Here is a 25,607-nt window from a genome sequence, read left to right on the forward strand (position 1 = left end):
TCCTGTGAAGCCAGAAACATGTTTTAATGCCTTGTCCTCACCCATCCAGTCACATTAAATTACTACTATCTCTGAGCCTCCATAGTTCCTCATTTACACTTTTAGCACTGATTTCACATCATAACTTGTATAATTTGTGTTTTGTCTATTTTTCCCACCACAGTCTGTAAGTCCCTTGGGACTTGGGGTCTTATCAGTTTCATTTTTGTAAACCTCGTAGAGGCTAATATGATGCCAGACACGAAGTTGATGTTCAAAGAACATATGAGGCAGTGAAATGAATCTTAGTCAATTCCCAGACCCATCGGGCCAACCCTCTCTTCTCCTTCAATTTTCACTCTTTGGAATGAATTATAAAAGAAAAGGCAAGAGGAGCTGCTTTGTGGCACAGCAGCATATGGAAGGCACTCAGATGGGGCCCAAGGTGGGACTCACAGGAAGCCTCCAGCAAAGGAGCTACTGGTATATTGATTTCTCAGTTGTCCAAATGCTGGTTGAAGAAAAAACAACACAGATGTCAATACGTATAGGACAGAATACAGTGTTTGCCAAAAGCGGAAGCTGAAGAGATGTTACTTCAGGTATTCTTCCTCATTGAAGATCTATAATCTTTTGAATGTACAGCTTGATGTCAAGTTAGTTTCCAGTCTCAATTAGGATGCATTCATTTTTATCCATTAAATACTATCTGGAGAGCAGGAAACATGATGTCAAAGTCATGTGCATGTGTTCATTTTTGTCTTCCTCCTAAGGAGAGAAGCACTTACCAATTTGGGTACGAGGGTTAAAAAGAGCAAGATAATAGCAACAAGCAACAATTGCATAGCAATTTGCAGCCTACCAGCCCTTCAATCTGCTACTTCATTTAACCTTCAAGACAATCTTATGAGGCTGGTATTATTGCCCCCACTTTGCAGAGGAGGAAACTTGGGCTAATGATGTTTAAGTGACTTGTCTAAGGTTATATAAAAGCACCAAGACTGACAGAATGCTATTATTCAGAGTAACATAGAGTGAATTGAACTCCAGTATGATTATCCTGAAATTTTTCTGTAATAATATGCAACCCTTACTGACTGCTGACAATGTAGCAGACACTGTTCTAAAGTGCTTTACATGTATTAACTCATTTAATTAATTCCCAAACCACTGCATGAGGTAGAAATGATTATTATTCCTCTCAATTTATAGATGGGAAAACTGAATTCCAGAGAGGTTAAGTACCTTGGTTTCTCTCACATAACTGATAAGTAGCAGAGTGAAGGTTTGGACCAAGGCAATCTGGTTCCCAAGTCCATATTCGACAAATACAGTAGCCTGCTTCTTGAGGCATGTGATGTTGATATGACCTGGTGACTCTAATGAATAGTACAAAATACTTTCATCCTTAAATAAATGTTTAATGTTTAAGACTTAAAGTCTTAAGGACTTTCAAGGTCAACAAAAACATTTTAGAGACAGAATATATTTTGAGGCTGCAAGTCCTCACCTTGTTTCCAGATATAATTTGACCCTTCAACCTCTAAGATCCCATCTCCTCTTCCTTCTTCTGCTCATCCACTGCCCAGAACAGATCCCAGCATAGTGGGTGGTGGGGTTGGGGGGTGGCAGTTCAGAAAATAGCTATTGAATGAATGAAGATAATGCCTTCATTGTTCAGCTATTGGTAGCTGAGGAAAATGGTCCTACTGATCAGTTGAAAAACTAGACCATACATTTGTTCCAAATTCTCTCTCTTCACTCAAACTGAAACACTCTTCTTTTGTCAGTTATTCCTGTTAGCCTTTCTGGTCTCAGATGAGATATCACTTGTTTTGCGAAGTCTTTGCTTCTCCTTTTCTCCCATCCCACTACCACCATTACCACATCTGGAGTAAGTGCCCTTTTAATGGAGATATAGCTCCTATAATTTCGTTTATATATTACATACAATACGCATATCAATTTACTCTCTAATTTACATGATTGTGCATACATGTGCATACACATACAGACACACACACACATAGATATGATTTCCGCAGAGACAAGAATGATGTGTTTCTTTCATGCTGTTTTCATGGGGACTAGAATTATAGATGCTCTTTAGGTATTGGTTGGAGGAATAAATGAGTGAGTTAGTTAACTTTAGCAGCAGTCACCCAGCAGTGTTCTTTTATTAATAGGAATGTAGAAACAAAATAAATTGCTCAAAAATTAAAGACCTCTCAACACAGTTATCCTAGTGCTTGAAGGACTGATATCAACACTAACATCCCTCCACTCCTTCTTTTGCTCTCAAGGGCTCAAAGAGTGGTTATTGTGGCTCCTGATTCTTGCCTGTTATCTATTTTGAGTGTGTTGTTTTGCAGTATCTTGATTTACTGTGACTCCAGTCTGACTTGAATTTGGGTTCCTAATGCTTCTATGAATTCTGTAAAGTGTAGAAATTGAAAATGGTCATGCACACAAAAAAGTCATTTTTTCCTGATCAAAGTTTCCAGATATATTCCTCCATGAGTTCTTTTTTTATTATTTGTAAGAATATTTGTTTGTTAGATTGAGGATTAGAGGTACAGATGGGAGGATAGTAGGTTATATCTTAGGAAGATACCTACCAGAAGTAAGTAAAGTTAGAATATATTCAGTGAAAATTTTATTTTGAAAGCTTCTGACTTTAGATGGTATTAACATTTCAACCAGATTAATATTTTAGTATGTATTTATTTTAGTTTCTGTTTATTTTGGTCTCAGTCTTTTCAACTGTGAATTTGAGAAAATACCTGAATAGGCAAAATTATAATAATTTTCTCATAAGCCATCAACATTGTATTGTCTCACATCATATGCTATACAAAGTTTTGCTCAAGTGATTGACTTCTAAACAGTCTTTTTAAAAATTTATTTATTTATTTAATGAAAGCCAAACTGTAAGGTTGGAATGAAAAAAAACATGGCTGTTTAAACACAATGTCATCAATTGTCTCAGATCTTAAGTTGATCTCCAAATCAATAAAATCAAATTTACTTATTCAAAAAACAAACTATAACCATTTCTTATTTTCAATTATAAGACTAATTCTGGTTGGGTCTTTTCTAACACTGTATAATCTCTAATTTTTTAGATATACAATTTTAGAAATCTATTCTACTCACAAAACCTAGTGGAGTTTTACTCATGAAGAATTCTTTGTTTTATAAAGTATCATAATAGATTTTTACAGATTTGGTGTTTATTTGAAGACAATTTTTTAGTGGAGGAACACGGTCTTGCTCTGTCACCTAGGCTGGAGTGTAGTGGTATGATTATGGCTCATTGTACCCTTGACCTCCCATGGTCAAGTGATCCTCCCACCTCAACCTCCCAAGTAGCTGGGACTACAGGCATGCACCACCATGCTCAGCTAATTTTTATTATTTTTAGTAACAGAGTCTCCCTGTGTTGCCCAGGCTGGTCTTAAACTCCTGGGCTCAAGCAATCCTCATTTCTCAGCCTCCCAAAGTGCTAGGATTACAGACGGGAGCCACTGCGCCTGGTCCAATTTAAAGGCAATGTTATACTGTAGTGTGATGTCCAATCGAGAAACCTAAAGTTGTTGTATTTATTATCTTTCTCTATCTTTATGTTTTCTAAGTTCACTTTTGTTATTTGATTGTGTGATGACACCATCTAACTTTTTAAATTCCAAAGCGTTTTAGGAGAGGACAGTGTGACAAACTGCTAAATTTCCCTCAATATTAGTTATTTTAAAAAATTTATCTGTTCAATTCCCTGATTTTTAATTGGTTACCTTCAATAAAAACTACATTTCCAAGACTCTTTCATAGGTGCGACCAAATGACTGTGTTTTGGCCAGTAAGATGTAAGCAGAAGCGTCATATGACTTGTGTAAAGTGTTTTTGTTATTAAGGGCCAAAACTTTTTAAAACTTTTCTTCTTTCTTCCTGATTAGGATGTGGATATCAGGGCTGGATCTGATCTGAAACAACCCCTTCTGACCATTAGGTGAAGTCAATGCTGAAAATAAATAGCAGAACAATAAGACAGAAGGCAAATCCACCTACTGGCCTTGAACTGCCCATCACTGGACTTTGTTTGTCTGAGATAGTAAAAGACTTTTGTCTTGTTTGAGCACTGTTATGATATATTTTCTACCATTATTTAAACTTAATCTTAATATAAGGAGATAGACTTGATTGAGACTTTCATACATGGGTGTTCAGAGTTGTGTTGTGAATCGATTTGCCCTTGTGGAAGTTTGGAGATAGATTCATGGGTGGCTGGGAACTCACCCTGGGGCTTAGTTTTGTGAAGTCTGGGGATCCCGTGTTGTGATTTCAGAAGTGGTAGGTGCTGTCAGTTGCTCTCCTGAGAGAGGTGGGCTGGCTGACCATGTATGTTCTGGGCGGTTTGAGGCTAGTACGTGGATTCACTGTCTATCTTATTGCTCTATTTATTTTGAGCATTGACTTCACCTAATGGTCAGAAAGGACTGTTTCAGATCAGATCCAGCCCTGCTGTCCACATGAATGGTAGCGTTACTTCTGACCCCTGCCACAGAAGGACAGTGAGAGAGTTTCAAGGGAGGAGTTATCTGTTTATTCCTGGCATCAACATTTGATGTCCATATTTTCAAATGAAATATGTCTTGGTTTGACCTGAAAGTAAAGATAAACGTTCCTTCAAATCCTAATAGCTACCTAAAAACATTCCCGCTTTCTTAAATTCTTAATAGCATTGTTAAAATTTAGTGGACGTTTGAAAATGATTCTGATGCCATCTGTTTTAGAAGGGGATTTAAAAATTGTTTAGGAAGAAAGCTTATTAGCATAGTGAAGTAATTTTTATGACAAATACCTTAGGGATTTTAGTTCTGCCTTTGATTCTTTAGTGGGTATATTTTGTGCTACCTTTTAAAATCTAATGAGTTAGTTTTATTTACTGCTTCTGCATATTTTCATCTTAAAATATAGTAGGATAAAAAATAAGTAAAATAAGTTTATCTTAAAAATAGTAGTGTGACTGGAACCATTCATCTGAAATATTTCAGATGAATATTTATTTGAATAACAGTAGTATGACCATTATTCTTAAATCAGCTTATAAAATATATGGTAACATTAAAATGGTATTTTATATGGTCTTTATAATTTGAAGGGTATTTGTGTGTTTCTCATGTATAGGGAAGGTTCTTAAAGTTGTGTCCTAAATAATATTCTTGATTCTAAGAATTTATTTTTGATAGTGCAGCTCTTAGTGATGTGAAAATAATGTTACTGGTTTTTGGAATAAGTGAATATTTTACACATACTATACTTTTGGTGTCTTTGTGAGACTAAGTCCATTCTTTCTGGCAATTTTTGTGTTTGAAGTTGGGAGTTTGTTTAGGGATGATTGCCCCTGGAAGTCAACTGAATCAGATTGAGGACCTCTTCTCTAGTGTGTTGGGAATATATCAATAGAGTGGCAGAAGAGGGACTTAGTAAGTGGCTCCCTTGAAGAACTGTGCAGCCACTAGAGACATTATTTTTTGAAATACTAACACTAAGCACTGAAAATTATAACTCATATTATACTTAAAGATTTTAAAGATATATATCCCTAGGTTCCTTTAATGTGTCTTAACTTTTTAAAGCTATAGCAAACCACAGCAATTATTGGTAAAATTAAATTGTATTCTGATTACACACTTGGACAATTTACTGAGCATTAAAGGGTTGGGGATGAGAATGAGCTTGCATAAAATAATTGAACTCTGAGCAATTATTTCTCTATTTGGCTCCATTTGATATAAAAGGCACAAGCGCCAGCATTTTATTGAATTTCCTTGAAATCATACAATGAAGGCTCACAGTGTCAATGAGCGTGTTATTTTCAGAGAATATCTGGGGGCTTTCCACAGATGGGAGTTCTTTCTAAATTACTTGAATACTTGGGTTATTCCAGAGGGTCTGTGTGAATTGTCTAAGTTCTTTTCTCCTTTCTGTCTAGATCTAGCCAATATCAATTGCTAAAGATATTTTTGTTAAAAAATCAATTTTGCTTTCATGTTTTGCAAGGTAGAATATTGACATGGTCATTCATTTATTTTTAAATTAGTTGCACCTGTATCTCATTGTCCTTCACAGAAATAGCAAAAAATGTGTGATAGGTGTGAATGTGAAATCTCATAAAGAGTATACCAAAGGAAAAAATGTGTGCAGGTCCTCTGCACATCTGGTCTTGCCTCAGCTATCCTATCCTTACAGTTTTAAGTCCTGTTTTTATACCTTGTTCCCTATTTTATCTAATGTCTAATAGAGAAAGGTAGATCTTAAAAAAATTGAGACATAAGTCACCTGTGCAGAAGAGAATCTATTGTTATTTAAAGACTTTCTTTCTTGTTTTTTATTTATTTTTATTTATTTATTTATTTTCTTTTTTTTTTTTTTTTGAGACAGAATTTCACTCTTGTCGCCCACACTGGAGTGCAATGGCACGATCTTGGCTCACTGCAACCTCTGACTCCTGGGTTCAAGCAATTCTCCTGCCTCAGCCTCCTGAGTAGCTGGGATTGCAGGCACCTGCCAGTATGCCCAGATAATTTTTGTAGTTTTAGTAGAGATGGGGTTTCATCATGTTGGCCTGGCTGATCTCGAACTCCTGACCTTTGGTGATCTACCCACCTTGGCCTCCCAAAATGCTGGGATTACAGGCTTGAGCCACCACGCCTGACGTATTTTTATTTAAAGACTTTCTGGGAAAAAAATTCTATGGTCTCCCATTTCAACGTTTTAACACCCTTTATTCTTCACAGAAGACTCTTGAATTCAGGTTTTGGGAAAAACATTTGTTCTCTCATATAAGACTCAAGTGCCTTTTTTGGCAATTGCAAATGTCACCTCTCTCTTGTCTTCCCTGTTTTTTTGGCTACAGTCTGGGAGATGTAACAGATAAATGTAATGGAGCTGGGGTCGCCATCATATTTATGCCTGTCCATCTATCTTTCAGTATTTCGACTTGGCTTCTGTGTATTGTGCAAAACCCCTGAATTCTCCATGTGGTGAGGACATTACCTTTGTGACATCTGGGGATACATCTTTACAACCCTCAGACACAAGAGAAAGACCACGGTTGAGAGGTTATGAGTTTACCCCCGCTCTGCTGTGGAATAAGGTGCTGTGATGTGCAGCCCACTGAATGTGTATGAAGTGCTATTTCCAGTGGGTGGAAAGAGATGCTGAAGAGACAAATAACAGATGTTTATTTCAGGCAGAAAACTGGAAATACCTACATTTAGCATGTATATCAGTGTTTCCCTGTCTCTGTATCTGCATCTACATTTTTACATGCATCTCTGTATTCATGCTTATGTCTACATGCATGTCTGTGCCTATGCTCATGTCTATAGCATTTGTCTGTATCTATATCTTCATTTATGTACAGACAACCCTCGACTTATAATGGTTCAAATTATATATATTTTTTTGGTCTTTACAATGGTGCAAGATTATATGCATTCATTAGAAATTATACTTCAAATTTTGAATTTTGATACTTTCCAGGGCTAGCAATATATGGTATGATACTATCTCATGATGCTGGGCAGCTCCCAGCCAGCCATGCAACCATGAGGGAAAATAGCCAGTACTCCACAGTGTATACTGTACTGCCAGATGATTTTGCCCAACTGTAGGCTGCTGTAGGTGCTCTGATCATGCTTAATGCAGGCTAAGCTAAAGTATGATGTTTCATACTTTCACTATATTAAATAAAGTTTTGAATTATAATATTTTCAATTTGGATGGGTTTTTCAGGATATAGCCTGATAGTAAGTCAAGGAGCATCTGTATATATAATATACTAGAATTATTTATTCTATAGAACTTTGGTGTATGTTTCTATTAAAGATGATGTATTGTATGAATGTAGCCATTAAATAAATATTTATTGAACACTGACAGTATACACCATTCTAGGAATATAAAAAATCAAATTCAAATGATCCTTGACCTATATATGGTATTCTCTCAATTATTAGAATATAAACTGCTTCAAAACTGGTGAAACTTTCTAACAACATTTTGCACATAGTGTGCATGTATTATTAATTAAATGTATTAAATTTTTCTTTATATGACATCGGCAAGAGGAATACACCTGAGAGAAGATGTGTGACACATCATATACTGTGAAGTATTCCTATATTGGAGAAACAAAATTTCTTCTGAGAAATCTTAACTTTTTACAGTTGGTGTTTCCTAGCCATTGGTTTTCTTTTCATTTTTCAGGAGGATGCTATTCCTCTAGAAAATATTACTAATTTTATTTGCTAAGACATGGATTATAAGACTAATTTTTAAAGCATAAGTCTGGTAAATAAGCATAAGATTAATGCAAAAAATATGACTAGGTAATAAAGATTTTATATAACGAACAGTTGTTTTATTGTATTTGGTAACGTGGTCTGAATTTTTTATTTCAGAGAAAGCAATATAGTTTTATTTAAAATGTTATCTAGAACAGTTTGCATTTCTGGTCTAAAAAATGATTTGTAATGATGAGATGAAAAAAAGTCTCCATTAGTAACAGCAGTTTGATAGTAAGCCACATATTTACTTTTATTAATTTTCACTTTTTCATCCTAAGATGAATTAACCATCTTGATGGTTTGCCCCAGGGGTTACTGTGTGAAATTATGAGTCAAAATGATTATGGTACAAATGGAAAACAGAGTTGATGGCCTTTCTAAACACTTAAACTAGTTTCTGAAATTGGACTGTATGAATTCTACTTCTGAAATGATTCTTCATATCATGGTACCTCATGCATTATAAATTATGTGGTGCAATTACATATTTAAAAGTAAGATACAGGATTTATTCATTTCCAACCAATATTGATAGCAAGTGAGTAAAGCATTCCTCAAACTCATTTGAGAAAATAAAAAAACAAAAAAAGAGAAAGGAATCATTTATTTACTCATAAAACCAATTCTTGCAAAGTCAAGAGTAGCCTCAGAGTAGATAGAACCAGAACCCTTAGTCTCTCTGTCTGTTGGTCTCTTCTGCCTGTTTGCCCATCCCTGTCTCTCTGCTCAGTTTTTATGTGTGGTGCTTATCTCAGGTTTCTCCATGTGCTGAGGAAACTACCTTTGGGGAATCAGGAGTCAACATTTTTACAACTCTCAGACCCAAAGGAAAGAGTTACTCATTAAAAGATGATGTGTCTGGGGTTTGGGGGAGGCACTGAGGCTTGCAGCCCTTCAGAATGCATACTGGGGGAAGGGCAGTGTCCCAGTGGAAGGGAACAGGGCCCTGTTTCCAGTGGGAGGAAAGGGATGATGGAGAGACAGAAATAACAGATGTCTACATTTAGAAAGAAAATCTTTTGGAAGTTTTTACCAGTTTGGAGTCTCATGTGGATTATTATGGGTCTCAGTATTTGGTGTTGGAAATTTCTTAGAGATTTTTAAGCGCAAGACAGCATGATAATCCACATAACATCTCCTGGCATCACATACACTTGAACTAGAATCCCAGCTTACCTCTTAGTAGCTCTGTGATCTTTTTTTATTAATTGTGTCCCCCAAATTCAGGCTAACTTTCAGTACCTAGGAATGTGAATTTATTATGAGATAGAATCTTTATAAGGTCAATAAAATGAAGAAGAAGAAGAAAAAAAGAAGTCATTTGCATATGCCCTAATCCAATATGGCCAATGCTCTTTTACAAAGAGTAAAGTTGGGCAGAGAGATGTTCACAGAGGGAAGATCATGGGAACAAAGACAGGGAGAAGATGCTACCTAGAAGCCAGGCAGAGAGGCCAGGAATGGATTCTTCCCTCACAGCCTTCAGAAGGAGCCAGACCTGCTGGCACCTTGATAGTGGACTTTAGACCTCCAGAGACAACATATTTTTGTTGCTTAAGCCACACAGTCTGTGATACTTTGTAAATCTGGTAATGGCAGATTTACAAAGCAAATACGGTCTTGACTATCTTTACCTAATTTTGCTGAGCACTTCATAAATATTAGCATCTTTTACAAATTTTCCTCCTCTTCCTCTACCTCCTTCAAGTCTGGAAGACTGGAAGGCTGCTGACAAGTTTTGTGTCCTTCAGCCTTTATACAAGTTAAATAAATTTTAAAATTATCAGTCTGCCTCACTGCAGATCTAGGTAAGAATTCAAATAATCTTTTAAGAAGGAGGGGGGCAGCAAATTGTTTATTAAAAAGAAAATAATAACTAGGATTATAGATTAACATATAGAGTTTTAATTAAAATGATATTAAGTAAGAGACATAATATCTTGGGAGGAAAATTGCTAAGGTAGGCTCTAGTGTTAGATTATCTGCATTCTGAATCTCAGCTCCAGCATTCACTGTGGAACCCAGGGTCATTTTCGTAATCATGCTCTCTCAGTTTTCCTTTTCTGAAAAATGGGAGATAATAATAGCAGAACTGGGGTTAAATGGGTTAATAAATACAAAGTGCTCAGAACAGAGGATGGGCCACTGTAAGCATTCACTACAGGTTGGCTTTTGTTATTAATTGACCTCTCTCTTTCATTGGGTGGAAACTATGTTGAATGTTCCTGGGTAGGGGAAAGTGTAGATTGTCCTGCCCCATAATCTCCACCATATAGGAATGTTTTTAAATAGCATCACTGCTGCACTGGCTTGGGAAATCAGCATTTTAAAAGGCTCTCCTCTATACAGAATGAGGCTGCACATTCACGGGGCTGCTCATTGTTTCTCAAAGCAAAGAAATGCAATGATCTATTTTTCTCTAGAACTACAAACAACTCAGAAATTAATGGTAGGATTACCCAGAAAGCACAGTAGAATCACCATCTCTTTGCCCCATTTATCCACGAACACAGCTCCAACTGTAATTTGTGTCCTTTATCTTTAATGCCTGGGCACTGGTAGAATGAATGCCCTTTGTACAGGCAACACACCTGGGAGATGCTGCTGTAGGCTTCTAACGAAAGCAAGGCATAGAACAAAAGGAAGGAGATGAGGTCTTCACAGAAACACCAGAAAAGCACTGGCTGCGCTTGTGATGATAATGCCGTGAAGGCTGCTCACACCTGAACATACCTTTTAACAACCTGCTCTAACACACACATTTTCCACTTTAAACCTCGCTTGATCAGTGGGACAATACGTTAACAGTAACCTTGCAAGAGGACAGACTAACTCAGTGATATAATAGCCTGTGCAGCAATTTATAGTTTAGGTATTGGTGTAAGTCAGGCTGAAAGTGGTTTATTGTCCTTGGAAACTTTGTCTAGTGACCTGGTATAATGAAGATTTGTGCAGTCTGGTTTTTGCAATTTAAAAATTATTCTCATATTTTATCTGCAGATAAGTTGCAAATAAAAATCTATTCACTTGCAAGATTTTTTCAACTTATCCCAAACCTATATATAATGCTACATATGTGTCAGTGACCACTATTATTTTATTTATAGGTTTCTAAATATTTACAAACAATTTGTGTGGGATTGCATTTAAAATTTTATTGAAATTTTCATTTTAAGTTGTAGATTTAGCCTCCTTGTCCACAAAAATAGGCCTGTGAACCAAGCAAATTTGTATAATAGCTTAAAGGAATGATTTCACTGAACAAGCACATAGTTTTCCCCTTAATTTGGTATAGAGCCATATATAATATATACAAAATAGTGTATATGTTTCTTATATGTGAATTCAGGTACTGTATGGCGTCTGCTCTGAGATCTAACTCTATGGGAAGATTAAATGATGAAGGCCGAGAAATCAGACCCAGGTATGTTAGAAAAAAAAGGAGGGACTTTCTATCGTTATATAATTTATTCATTCAATTCTATGTAATCGTGTATATATTTACATATTATATAGGATTATGAATACCAAATCATTTTCAGAATTACTCACACTTTTTACCCTTCTAGCCTCTAAATGAGGCATTTCTTAAGACTTTTCTTACTTGTTTTCTTAAAATTCTGCTTCACTTATACATGTATTTTTCATTTACACATGAATGTTTTACAGTTTCTATCTTGAGCTTCAGTTCTGCATCTCCAACTGCTTCTTAAATAATCCATGCACAACACATCCAGCAAAATCAATACTATTTCAGCTCCTCCTATGGTCCAAGTGCTCTGTGAGGTCCTGCAAGGATACAGTGAGGGAAGAGGCTTGACTTTTATCTTCCCTGGCTCTCTAGTAATCACATGTAAATAGCTTTAATAAAGCATGGTATAATCAACCGCTGAGTTAAACTAAGTATTCTAGGATTAGGAAGAGAGAGAACTTGACTTTCATTAGGGGGGTTTGAGAAATATTGTGGTACCAGTAGGGTCAGATTTTGACAGATACAAGAAAGAAGGGAGAAAACTGCCATTAGGAGGGACTTCCAGAAAGGAATGAAGCTGAAAACAAACCCTGTTCAAAGAACAATGAAGAACATTAAGAACTGCAGCTGCAAGGATTCTCGGGTGAGATGAGGCAAGTATGGGGCACTGTAGGTGGAGTAGCAGCCGAAGAGGTATGAAAGGCGAGTCAGGCCTCTCTACCACAGGGCCTTTGACGGCTGTGCTGAATAGTCTGAGCTTCCTCTGGAAAGCAGTGGGAAGGCATGAAAGGTTAAGGAGGCATGTATGTCTTAGAAAGATGCTTCTGAGGACAGAGGGGTACTTCGCTGGAGACAGATTAGAAGTGAAGAGACTGAGATAGGTCATGGATGTGACCTTTGAAAGCATCCCAGAGTCCGAGGGACTTGAGTTTGAACACCAACTCTAGCACTTTCTAATTGTGTAAACATGGGAGATCATTCACCTCTTTGAGGGTCATCTTTCAGTCTGTAATGCAGACCTAAGAGAATAGTTGTAAGTTTTAAATGACAATGTGTATAAAGTAGGCATCGCAGTGCCTGGCACATACTTAGTAAGCATTCCCAAATTTTAGCTAATAGTATTATTATGATTATTGTCTATACTTTTAGACAGACTCAGTTAAGTATAGGACGTATTTATTCATTCAGCCTTCTATTCACTCATCAAAGTATTCAGCATCTGCTTTGGTCAGTTGCCTTTTAGGTATTGGAGATAAAATTATGAACAAAAAGTTCCTGACTTGTCGGAGTTTATGTTCTATTGAAGAGAGACAAACAACAAACAGACCAACGTGTAAATAAACAGTGTGGTAGGTGGTAAGTACTATGGATAGGTACAATGCATCATATTCCTGGTTTGCCTGGAAAAGTCTGAGTTTATATGTCACCTATAGTAATTATTAATAGTGCCTCCTTTCACTGCATAAATGTCTCGTTGGATAATAAATTATGTGGTCACTCCAGATACAGAGAATAAATGAGCAGGGCAAAAAAGAGGGAGAATCCTGGCACAGGTCTAGGGTGGGGATTACCATTTTATTATGGGTGGGGATTACCATTTTATTATGGTTTGTTAGGGGTTTCACTACTAAAGTGTCTTTTGAGCAATGATTTGAAGGAAGGAAGTGAACCATGCATATATCTGAGAAAAGAAATTTCCAGGCAAACGCAAAGGCTCTGAGGTAAGAGCATATTTGGCATAAACAAGGATTAGTAAGAAAGCTGTCATGCCTGGAGACAGTGAATGAGGTGAAGAATAACAGGATATGAAATTAGAGAGGCCCAATCACTTCTGTCCTTGCAGGCTGCCAGAAATAACGGTAAATAAGGACTTCGACTTTTCTCTGAATGAGTTGGAAGGCAGTGAAAAATTTCAGCAGAAGGGTAATATAAGCCAACACATTAAAATTTTTTTCAGCTGTATTGAGGTATGATTGAAAAAGGAAAATTGTATAGATCTAAGGTGTACAATGCTATGTAAGTATTCATTGTGAACAGATTACCTGAATCATGCTAATTAACTGTATTACTTTTAATAATATTTGAAATAATATTTGAAATCAACACTCTTACCAAACTGTACAGTCAATCCCCGGAATTTATTTTTAACTGAAAGTTTGTATACTTTGACAAACATCTCCTTATTTTCCCCACCCATAACCTTTGGTAATCAACATTCTACCTATTACTGATTTTAACATTTTTAGATTCCACGTAAGTGAAGTGATGTCATACAGTATTTGTCTTTCTGTGTCTGGCTTATTTCACTTAGAATAAGGTCCTTCAGGTTCATCTATGTTATAGAAAATGGCAAGGCTACACTCTTTTATAAGACTGAATAATATCACGTTGCATATGTGTGTATACATATACACACACTGCATTCTCTTATCCATTCATTCATCAATGGGCACCTAGGTTATTTCCATTTCTTGACTATTGTGAATAATGCTGCAATGAACTTGAAAATTTAGATCTCTCTTTGACATAAATTTTTTTGAATTTTTTTCCAGCTTTATTGAGTTATAATTGACAAATATTATAGATATTCAAGGTACACAATGTGATGATAATATATATATACTTCTATGTATATACACTCATTGCGAAATGATGATCACAAACCCATTAATTAATATACTCATCACCACACATAGTTAATGACCTAGTGATTTAATTTCCCTTTGGATATATACCCAGAAGTGGGATTGCTGGATCATATGATAATTCTGTTTTTTATTTTTTGAGGAAGCTCCATACTGCTTTTTGTAATAGCTGTACCAATTTACATTTCTACAAACAGTGTGCAAGGGTTCCTGTTTTCCGCATCCTCTGCAACACTGTTATCTTTTCACTTTTTTGATGGTATCCATCCTAACAGGCGTAAAATGATATTTTAATGTGGTTTTGATTTGCATTTCTCTGATGATTATTGATGTTGAGCACTTTTTCATATACTTGCTTTCCATTTGTATGTGTTTATTGGGAAAATATACAGGTCCTTTGCCTTTTCTGTTGTTGTTGTTGTTGTTGTTGTTGTTGTTATTGAGTTTCTTCTGTATTTTCAATAGCAAGCCCTTCATACTATATAAATATATGGTTTACAAATAATCTCTCATTATGGAGGTTGTCTTTTCATTTTGTTAATTATTTCCTCTGCTGTGCAGAAACATTTAAATTTAATGTAGTTCCACTTGTTTTTGATTTTGTTCTTGTGCTTTTGGTGTCATAACCAAAAACTCATTGCCCTGACCAATGTTAAGGAGCTTTTACCCTATGTTTTCTTCTACGAATACATGGTTTCAGGCCTCATCTTTAAGTCTCCAGTAGTTCTTTATGGCAATGCAAGAACGGACTAATACACTTGGATACTGATCTCATCTGGTGAAAGACTGTGGGTAATCAAAGCATTTCTGTGGAGTGGTTGCGAGGCATGCCTGTGATGAGACAGGTTGTTGGTAGTGAGTGAGGGTAGCATTGTTCTTTCTCAAGATTGCTTTAGCTGTCTTTTTGATCTTGTGGTTCCATGTAAATTTTATGGTTCCATACAATTTTTAAGATTACTTTTTTTGTTTCTGTAAATAAATGTCACTGAAATTTTAACAGAGATTGCATTCAATCTGTAAATTGCTTTGGGTAGCGTGGACATTTTAACAATATTAGTTGTTCCAGTCCATGAACATAGGACATCTTTCCATTTATTTGTGTCTACTTCAAATTCTTTCATCAATGTTTTACAGTTTTCAGTGTACAGATTTTTCATCTCCTTTGTTAAATTTACTCTTTGTTACTTTATTCTTTCTGACACTATTGTAAATGGGACTTTTTATAGAATAATATGTTTCTGGTATTTATTAGATATAGAAACACAACTGATTTTTGTGTGTTGATTTTATTTCCTGCAACTTTACTGAAGGTACTTAGTAGTTTTAATAGTTTTTTAATGGGTGTTTAGGGTTTTCAATATGTAAGATAGTGCTATCTGCATACAGAGAAAATTTTGTTTCCTCCTTTTCTATGTGGATGGCTTTTATTCTTTTTTCTTGTCTATTTGCTTTGACTAGAACTTCCATTATTATGTTGAATAGAAGTGGTGAGTGGGCATCCTGTTTTGTTTCTGATCATAGAGGAAAAACTTTCAGTCTTTCACCATTGAGTATGATATTAGCTGTGAGTTTGTCACATATGGCCTTATTATGTTGAATTGCGCTTATTCTATACCTAATATGTTACGAGTTTTTTTTTTATCATAAAAGATATTGAATTTGTCAAATGCTTTTTCTACATCTATTGAGATGAGCGTATGTTTTTTATCTTTCATTCTATTAGTATTGTGTATCACACTTATGGATTTGCGTATGTTAAATCATCCTTTCATTGCAGGAATAAATCCAACATGCTCATAGGCTATGATTTTTTTAATGTGCTCTTGAATTTGATTTGCTAGTATTTTTTTGAGGATTTTTTCATCTATGTTCAACAGGGATATTGGCCAATACATTTATCTTCTTTTAGTGTGATTTTCTGGCTTTAGTATCAAGGTATTGGTGACTTCTTAAAGTAATTTTGAAAAGGTTCCCTCCTCTTCAATTCATGGGAAGAGTCTGAAAAGCATTTATGCTATTCAAAGCATTCAAGAATGCTATTCATTCTTCTTTAAATATTTGGTAGAATTCAACAGTAAAGCAATCTGTCCCTGGGCTTTTCTTCATTGACAGATATTTAATTACTGATTCAATTTCCTTACTTATTATTAATTTGCTCAGATTTCCTATTTCTTCATAATTCAGTCTTGGTAGGTTATATGTTTCTAGAAATTTATCCATTTTTTTCTAGGTTGTCCAATTTGTTTGCACATTAATTGTCCTTAGTATCTTATGATTCTCTGCATTTCCGTGGTATCAGTTGTAATGCCTCTTCCTTCATGTCTGATCTTTTGAGTCTTCTCTCTTTACTCAGTTTTTGCTAGACATTTGTCAGCTTTCCTTTTCAAAGACACAAACTCTTAGATTCATTGAGCTTTTCTATTGTTTTCCTCATCTCTATTTTATTTATTTCTACATGGTTCTTTGTTATTTCCTGTCTGCTCACTTTGGGTCTAGCTTGTTCTTTTTATCTACTTCTTTGAGGTATAAATTAAGTTGCTTATTTGATATTTGTCTTTTTTTTCCTTCATGTATTCATTGATTGCTATAAACTTTCCTTTTAGAAATGCTTTTGCTGTATGTTATGAGGTTTTTTTTTTTTTTTTTTTTTTTTTGTGATGAAGTCTCATTCTGTCACCCAGGCTGGAGTGCAGTGGCACCGTCTCGGCTCACTGCAAGTTCTGCCTTCTGGGTTCACGCCATTTTCCTGCCTCAGCCTCTTAAGTAGCTGGGACTACAGGCGCCCGCCACCTCACCCAGCTAATTTTTTGTATTTTTAGTAGAGACTAGGTTTCACTGTGTTAGCCAGGATGGACTCGATCTCCTGACCTTGTGATTTGCCCACCTCGGCCTCCCAAAGTGCTGGGATTGCAGGCATGAACCACCGTGCCTGGCCATGAGTTTTGATATGTTGTGTTTCCATTTTCATTTGTCTTAAGATATTTTTAAATTTGCCTTTGATTTACTATTCGACTCACTGGTTGCACAGGAACATGTTCCTTTCTATTTATTCGTTAATTTTTCATTTTTTTTCTTGCTACTGATTTCGTATCATTGTGGTAAGAAAATATATTTGATGTGATTTCAATCTTCTTAAGTTTATTAAGACTTATTTTGTGGCCTAACATATTATATTCTGGAGAATGTTTCTTATGTGCTTTAGAAAAATGTGTATTCTTTTGCTGATGGATAGAATATTCCGTATAGGTCTTTTGGTCCATTTTCTCTAAAGTGTAGTTCAAGTCCAATGTTTTCTTATTGATTTTGTATTTGGATTACCTATCCATTGTTGAAGGCAGGGTGCTGAAATGCCCTACTATTATGTTTTGCTGTTAATTTCTTCCTTCAGATATCTTAGTACTTCCTTTATATAACTAGGTGTTCCAATGTTGAGGGCATATATATTTACAAATGTTAGATCCTTTTCATAAGTTTACCCCTTTATAATGACTTTCTTTATCTCTTGACAGCTTTAGAATTAAAGGCTATTTTTTTTCTGATAGAAGTATAATTACCCCTTCTCTCAACTGGTTTCTACTTGCATGGAATATCTTTTCCAATGCCTTCACTTTCAGTCTGTGTGTGTCCTTAAAGCTAAAGTAAGTCTCTCATAGGAAGCATAGAGTTGGATCTTGGTTTTCTATCCATTCTGCTACTCTCTGTCTCTTGACTGGAGAATTTAGTTCATTTATATTTAAAGTAATTATTGATAGGTAATGACTTACTATTACATTTTGTTAATTGTTTTCTGTTTTATAGTTCCTTTCTTCCCCTCTTGCTATTTTCCTTTGTGATTTGATTATTTTCTATAGTGGAATGCTTTGATTCCTTTCTCTTAATCTTTGGTGTATCTACTGTATGATTTTGCTTTGTGGCTACTGTGGGGCTTACATAAAACATCTTATACACATAACAGTCAAATTTAAACTGATAGCAACTTAGCTTCAATTGCATACAAAAATTACATTTTTACTTCTTCTCTACTCCACATTTTAGTTTTTCCTGTCATAATTCATTTTAATTGTGCATCCATTAACAATTTATTTAGTTATGGTTATTTTCAATACTTTTAAACTTTATAAGAGTTAAAAGTGATTTAAATACCACTATTACAGTATTAAAATGTTCCAAATTTGACTAAATACCATATCACTGAATTTTATGCCTTCATGTATTTTCATGTTACTAATTTGCATCTTTTCACTTTAGCTTGAAGAACCTGAATTTCTTGTAAGGCAATTCTAGTGGTGACAAACTTCCTCAGCTTTTGTTTGTCTTGGAAAATTTTTCTCTCTCCTTAATTTCTGAAGAACAGCTGTGCTGAATAAAGTATTCTTAGTTGGCAAATTTTTCTTTCAGCAGTTTGAATATGTCATCCTACCTTCTCTTGGCCTGCAAGGTCTCTGCTGACAAATCTGCTAATAGTCTAATGAAGCTTCTCTTCTGTGTGAAAAGTCTTTCTCCTGCTGCTTTCAAAATTCTCTATCTTTGATTTTTGATAATTTGATTACATTATGTCTAAATAAAGTTTTCTTTGCATTGAATCTGTCTGGGAGTCTTATAGCATCATATATTTGGATATCCATATATCTCCCAAGGTTGGGAAGTTTGAAGCCATTTTTTATTTAATTAAACCTTCTGTCCCTCTCTTTATGTATTCTCCTCTGGAACCTCCATACTCCTTATTGTGTTTCCCTCCATGATGTCCTATAAATTCTATAAGTTTTCTTTATTCCTTTTCATTATTTTTTCTCCTCCAACTGAATAATTTCACATAATCTACCTTTGAGTTCATAGATTGCATTCTCTTTGATGAAGCCTGAAACTTCTTATTGCATTTTTCATTTCATCATGCTTTCTTCAGCTCTAGAATTTCTGTTTTGTTTAAATGATTTCTATCTTTGTTTAACTTCTAATTTTGTTCATGTATTATTTTTCTGATTTTGTTGAATTGTCTATTTTGTTCTCTTGTACCTCACTGAACTTCCTTGAAACAATTATTTTGAATTATTTGTCAAGCAATTTATAGATCTCCATTTCTGTGGGGTCAGTTACTGAAAAATTATTGTTTTCCTTTGGTGGTGTCGTGGAAACATGTTTCCTTGATTTTTATTGTTTTTTGAAGTCTTACATTGCTATCTTTAGATTTGGAGAAGCAATAATCTTCAATTTTCACTGACTGATTTGGAGAAAGAACTACCTTCACCTGCTAGCCAGACTAGAGATTCTGAGGCCCTCTCAGACCTTTTCTATGGATATACCAACTCCACACTTCTTGTTTCCTCTTGGAGGAGAACTCTTTAGAATCTCTCAATCCTACAAGGCCTAGGGGATGATCAGTTCCCTGTTTGTTTTCCCTGGTGGGATGGAGTCAGGGGTGACCTGACATGCTTAAGTTTGTGTGCCTTCTTCTAATTCTGTGGAGTTGAGCTTGATGACCACAGGTGCTTGTGAGCCACCTGCAAATGCTCACACTTGATGTCTGGGGGGGCACATGAAGGGAGCTAGCCATATAGGAGAGATGGAAGGGGAGATATATGGAGCTTTGGAGTCACCTGTGTGTCAGTTGATAGGAGAGTCTGTAGGTGAGGAATTTCAAGCCCCTTGCAGAGAGTCCTCCTTCTTGAGTGTGTCAAGCATTTAGTAGGATACACAGACCTTTGTTGAGTTTTGAGACCTAACTGCTGTGAGCCCTTGCCTCTGTTTTCTACTCTCAGCTTCTCCTAGCCATTCAGCTCTGTTAACACCCTTAGTACTATTGGTAGGGCCCGAAAGAGATAGGCTTCTTTGGCAGCATCTTGCATGGCTGGGGAAGGTAGGACTCACTACACTCACTTTCCCGTGTGGAAGGAGTCATGGGCCAAGGATTGGGGGTCTTTCTTGGCATTGAACTATGTCCCCTTGGGGTGGGGCAATGAGTAAAGTGAAACTGTTTTTCTTATCCACTTCAATATGTGTATTTTTTTATTTTTTTGCTCCAATGGTGTGTGAATACTTCTCCACTGGAATTCTGCCTATCAATATAAGTGCACTATGGGGAGATGATGGTAGAAAATCATTCCACCATTTTCTGATGTCAAACTTGAACTATTATATTTTAAAAATATCACCTTGTACTACACAGGATAGCAAGGGTGGAAGTGGAGAGATGATTGAAGACTGTAATAAGGGAAGAAAGAAATGATGGAGGCAGGGTGATAGCAGTGGACAGGGTTAAATTATGCATATATTTTGAGAGTAAAACTGACAGAATTTGCTATGAATTGAAGGTGGAGTGGGAAACAAGAGTGTTTTCAAGAATGACTCCAAAATCTTGCGCCTGAGCAACTAGAAAAAGGGCTTTGCCATTTAGAGATTTGGCAAAGATGGTGAGAGGGACAACTTTGGTGATGTGGGTGGAAGAAAATTGAGAGCTTAATTTTATTAGCTCTCTTTCTATTAGAGATCCAGTAGGGGGTATAGAATAGACAGTTGGATAAAGGAATTTGTTGTTCAGGGAAGAAGTCCAGGATGGAGATATAAACTTCAGAATCTTCAAAATGTAAGTGAAATGTGAAATTGGAAACCACAAGACTAGAAGGAATCATCTATGAAGTGATTAAAGCCCGAGAAGAGAAGAGATCTAAGGAATGAGCCTGAGTATGTCAACATTCAGATGCTGAGGTGATAGAAAAGGCGTGCCTATGCAGTAAAATGAGAACCACAAAAGTAGCATCCCAGCAGTCCAGTGAAGGGTAAATTTCAAGTAGGAGGGTTGATAAGCTGTGTCAAATGCAGCTGATAGGGCAAGTAACAAAACTGAGTTCAGTGTTGACACTCCTAGGAATTGTTCTGTTGTTGTTGTTAAATGAGTACCAACTGAATCATAAATACTGGCGGCAATATAATATAAGTTACATAGTATTTCATTTCCACATTCTATTCTCATTTCCTATCCATCAACCTAAAACAAGTAATAAGTGGCATTGGGCAGGTTCTTTTAAGCAGGTATCTCATTTTAGACACCAGGAAAATAACTGCTTACTTTCTTCTAAAGAGCTCCAGGAATGAACTCTTCAAACTCTTCCACCAGCCATTTTGTGTTTTATCAACCTGAAGTTGAATACATTTTCTTTATGTTTAACTGAATTCTATCTTTAGGCCCATTTCTTCCTGTCAGGTCCTCTGCCAATATGGAGAGCAATCAATCACCATCACCTTCATAAAAATACCTTCTGTGTACTTGAAACTAGTAATCAGATCACCTCTTAACCTGCTCTTCTGTGGAATAAACAATACTGCTGCCTTTCATCTTCACTTAAAGGCCCTACTTTTACCCTCTTCATGCGTATGAAGATAGCATATTAAGTAAGTATGGTCTTCTATGGATCTTCTTGCCCGTGAGTCCTACAGACATAACTTTTTATAACATTTGTAATTCGCAACCATATATTTACTTATAAGAAGCAAAAGAATGAATTTCTTCTGCCTTAGATTATTTGATCTGATCTTAGTAGTGCGCATATTCCAAGAGTGCACGTTTGTGTGGTCTGTGTGTGTGTATCTGTGTATTGTGCATTTCTGTGTGTGTGTTTGTGTGTGTGTGTGTCTGTGTGTGTGTGTGTGTGCTGACAGAGAGCAAGAGCACCTGACTCACAATTTAGCTCAAAGAAAATCACTTTACCTCTGGTGGCTGCTTGCCAGCCAGCATGGTCATTCAGCTGCTTTCATTTATTAGCAAGATTCCATATTTCAGTATATCTGTGTGCCCTTGAAATGTCTGAAGCATTTGTCTTGCTTCTAAAATAGATAATAAGCTGGATCTTTATCCAAGGAGCTTGGCTTCCTATCACTGCTATTCACTTTTGTCCTACCTCCAAAATATCCTATATCCATCCTTCAAGTTTGAATTTTTGGGCCACTGGAAATAATGACAAGTAAGCAGAAAAGCAACCTCAGAAGGAAAGGATTCAAGATCATAGAGTGCAGATGGCAGGTGCTTCAGAAATCAAATGGTCCTTAGAAGGAATATTGCAGCCTTATGGCTGAACAGGGGTCCCTAATGCACCAAGCATTTGTTGATTGTAGAGGGTATTTTAGTTGGCTGAAATTTTACACACTTTACATCTTGTGACATTCATAATACCTCATGCATTTAATTCCATTTTAGCCACTCACCTTGGCTAAAGAACTAATATGTTAATCATCATCTAAGGTTTATAAACTGCTTGGGTTTTTTTATATGTAAAATGGAGTATTCTGTAACCGTGAGCTGGAAATGCACTTTGATATACATTAAAACAAAAGAAGCATGGGTGCAGCACACCAACATGGCGCATGTATACATATGTAATGAACCTGCACGTTGTGCACGTGTACCCTAGAACTTAAAGTATAATAAAAAAGTTTTTAAAAAGCAACAAAAGAAGCTGTGTACAATGGGATGCTTTATTTGTGTGAATATCCACAGTGGAGAGGAAACTAAGGCACTTTCCTAAGAAGATTTACAATTGCTTGGTTGCATCCAGATTCCCTAATTGTATCTGAGTCTGCAATCACTGATGTGCTGATCCAATTCAATATTCTGAAGCCTTGATTTTCTCAAAGGTTAAAGCTAAAAATAAAAGCAACACTGCTTTGTATTGATCCTGAGTTTATAATAATATCTTTGGCATTGGGGGGGGGATCATTGCTTATCCTGACGACCACAGTTTGCTTTTAGTCTTAGCTACTGATGCTATTAAATGGGCAGGTGAAATGTTTTCTGGAATGTTCTCTCTTCGAAGTGTTTCACATTGTCTTAAACCCACAAATATGAGAGGGAGAAAATCCAGCTCCTCTATGCTATCTCATCCCTGCTGACTGCAGAGGTCTCTGAACAGTAGGGAGGCATAAATAAAATTTATCACTGGAGAAGTCTTCCAAAAGACTAGAAAGGTGAAAGAAAGTGTCTTTCTCTAGTAGATGGTATTTTTCATAGGGTAGGGTGTGGCTTCCAGGTCTTAAAATAACCACATTTATCCCTTGTGGAGCTTGGAGGTGGAAAACAGCAAAGCATGCAGTGGTGCACAAATGTGCACTGAAATTTTTAAAATGTTCACTGACCTTTTGGGAGCCTTCATGCTGTTTAAGAATCTACTGACCTACCGGCAATTACTGCACATAAATGCCTAGCTTCTGCTGGGAATTCAACTTTCAGCTTTTGCTTGCTGCTTTTCTCTTTTCCTCCTTTCTCCAAGCAACCATATTCTCTAGCAAGACCCCGACTGCCTCAGACCACAGGGAAAGCATGGGGCCAGCCTCTCTGTCTGGGCTGGCTCTATACTGCTGTTTGCTTGCAAACATTCAGTTATCAGGAAATACGGAGTCAGCTCCACTCCTGCTCCACTTAATTTTCTTCACCCCATGCAATGGATTTGTCTCTTCTGCTGCCCCAGCTGTTCCTGCTTTCCCCAAGGTGGCAGAGTATGCCCCAGCTGCAATCTGTGCTTCCTACCAACTTCCTTAGTTGCCTACTTGACCTCAGCTGCCTGGCCTAGATTTTTCATTTCCTGAGACTTCCACACCAACATTACAAACTTAATGATGGCTGCTGCAGCAATAGCTGATAACAACGTTAATGGAGAGGGTGGCAAGGTGTTTACTCAAGTCACACCTGGGTTCAAATTCTGCCTCTGTTACTGTTATCTTAGGCGAGTTGCATAACTTTTCTGAGCTATGTTTTCTTCAGCTGTAAAGTGAAGATATTGTTAGTTTGCTATAAGGATGAAAAAAATACCACATAAAACTTCCAGCATATTGTAGTCCTTTCCTAACATCAGTTTTTGCCTCTGCTTCTCTTTCTGAAACTATACTCTGTTTTCTGTGGTCAGTATGCAAGCGTACAAGATAAATAGCAATACTACCACATGGGGCTTATAGACTGTATGGGGATGTGAGACCTAAGTATGAGAAAAGGTAAAACCTACTCCAAGATTCAAACAAAATTTGAAGACTAACTGTGGGTGATAAGCCAGAAGGCAGGAGACAATTGTATTTATGTGAAAAGCAATGTGTTATAGGAATTGAGTATGAAATGATGAAAAGATAATAGAAATGATGCAGTTTGAATTCAGTCTTCAAGATGAGCAGAGTTTTAATAGAATGAAGAAAGAAGGACCTCCTGGACAGAAGGAACACTGAAATAACACTGTGGAGTCATGAAAGTGCAGGAGTGTGAGGAACATGGAGGCCGTAGTTGTGGCTAGAGCAGAGGGTTTATTCTGCAGCAGTAGGAGAGAAGCTGACAAGAGATGTTGGGACTGGAAGTCTTTGCCAGAGTTATCAAATAAAAATTCAGATGCTCAGTTAAATGTAAATTTCAGATGAACAACAAATAATATTTTAATCTATGTTCCCAAATGCTACATGGGTCACACTTACACTAAATAAAGTTGTCTTTTATCTGAAATTCAAATTTATCTGGCCATCTTGCACTTTACCTGGCATTTTATCTGACCTTATATACCAAGCCAAGGATTATGTCCTTGACCTTGAGTCACCGAGAATTTTAAACAGAGGAGTAAACTGAAGAATAAACTTGAGTCAACTTGGTGAACTACCAGAATGGCTGGGAGAGAGAGTTTAGAGGCAGGAAGGTTGGCTCTGGTGTATTCTACCCTCATTTAAACCCTTGGTCTCACATATGTAGAGATAGAATTCTCCCGATAGCTTACTAGAGAAAGATATATTTGTTCTTTCCATGACTTAGAGAATTATGGAATGTAAGGATGCTGGATAAAAGCTTAGTGCCTACATGGTTGTGCTTCTAATGAACATTAATCCAGGCACCTAGGACTATTGATACAACCCATAAAGAGCTGGCATCAGGAACCCACCATCTATCATCAGTGGAGGGGAACATCTACAGCTCTTTGCAGAATTCTTTCATCAGTGAATCTTAGTGAGGGGCATGGTTCCTGCAATATTATTGCTTTGTTTTAATTTAGAGCTCACAAAGATAGGGAAGAGTTTAAATAGTAATGTTCTTAAACAAACTTAGATAACACTGGGACATGCCTTTTATTCATTTTTAGAGATTTATCTGGCTGCCAATTAAAGTTAGGTTTTCATATTGAATGCCTTTTACTCTCTTAACAGAAG

The 25,607-nt window shown here is 36.4% G+C and overlaps 1 long non-coding RNA gene across 3 annotated transcripts in view; it reads left to right on the top strand.

Annotated features, from left to right (window-relative positions):
• Positions 1 to 25,607, top strand: part of LOC108543153 (uncharacterized) — a 217,858-nt gene that overhangs the window by 92,072 nt on the left and 100,179 nt on the right. Inside the window, exon 3 of one of the 3 annotated variants that reach the window (XR_001889499.1) lies at positions 11,680 to 11,748. The exons of the other annotated variants lie outside the window; for them this stretch is intronic. This is a non-coding gene — a long non-coding RNA (uncharacterized LOC108543153). Of the gene's footprint in view, positions 1 to 11,679; positions 11,749 to 25,607 lie in introns of those variants that run through there. 3 annotated transcript variants of the gene reach the window in all.

The sequence above is a fragment of the Rhinopithecus bieti genome, unplaced genomic scaffold (genome assembly GCF_001698545.2).
Source record: "Rhinopithecus bieti isolate Rb0 unplaced genomic scaffold, ASM169854v2 scaffold_21726, whole genome shotgun sequence".
Taxonomy (NCBI): Eukaryota; Metazoa; Chordata; class Mammalia; order Primates; family Cercopithecidae; genus Rhinopithecus; species Rhinopithecus bieti.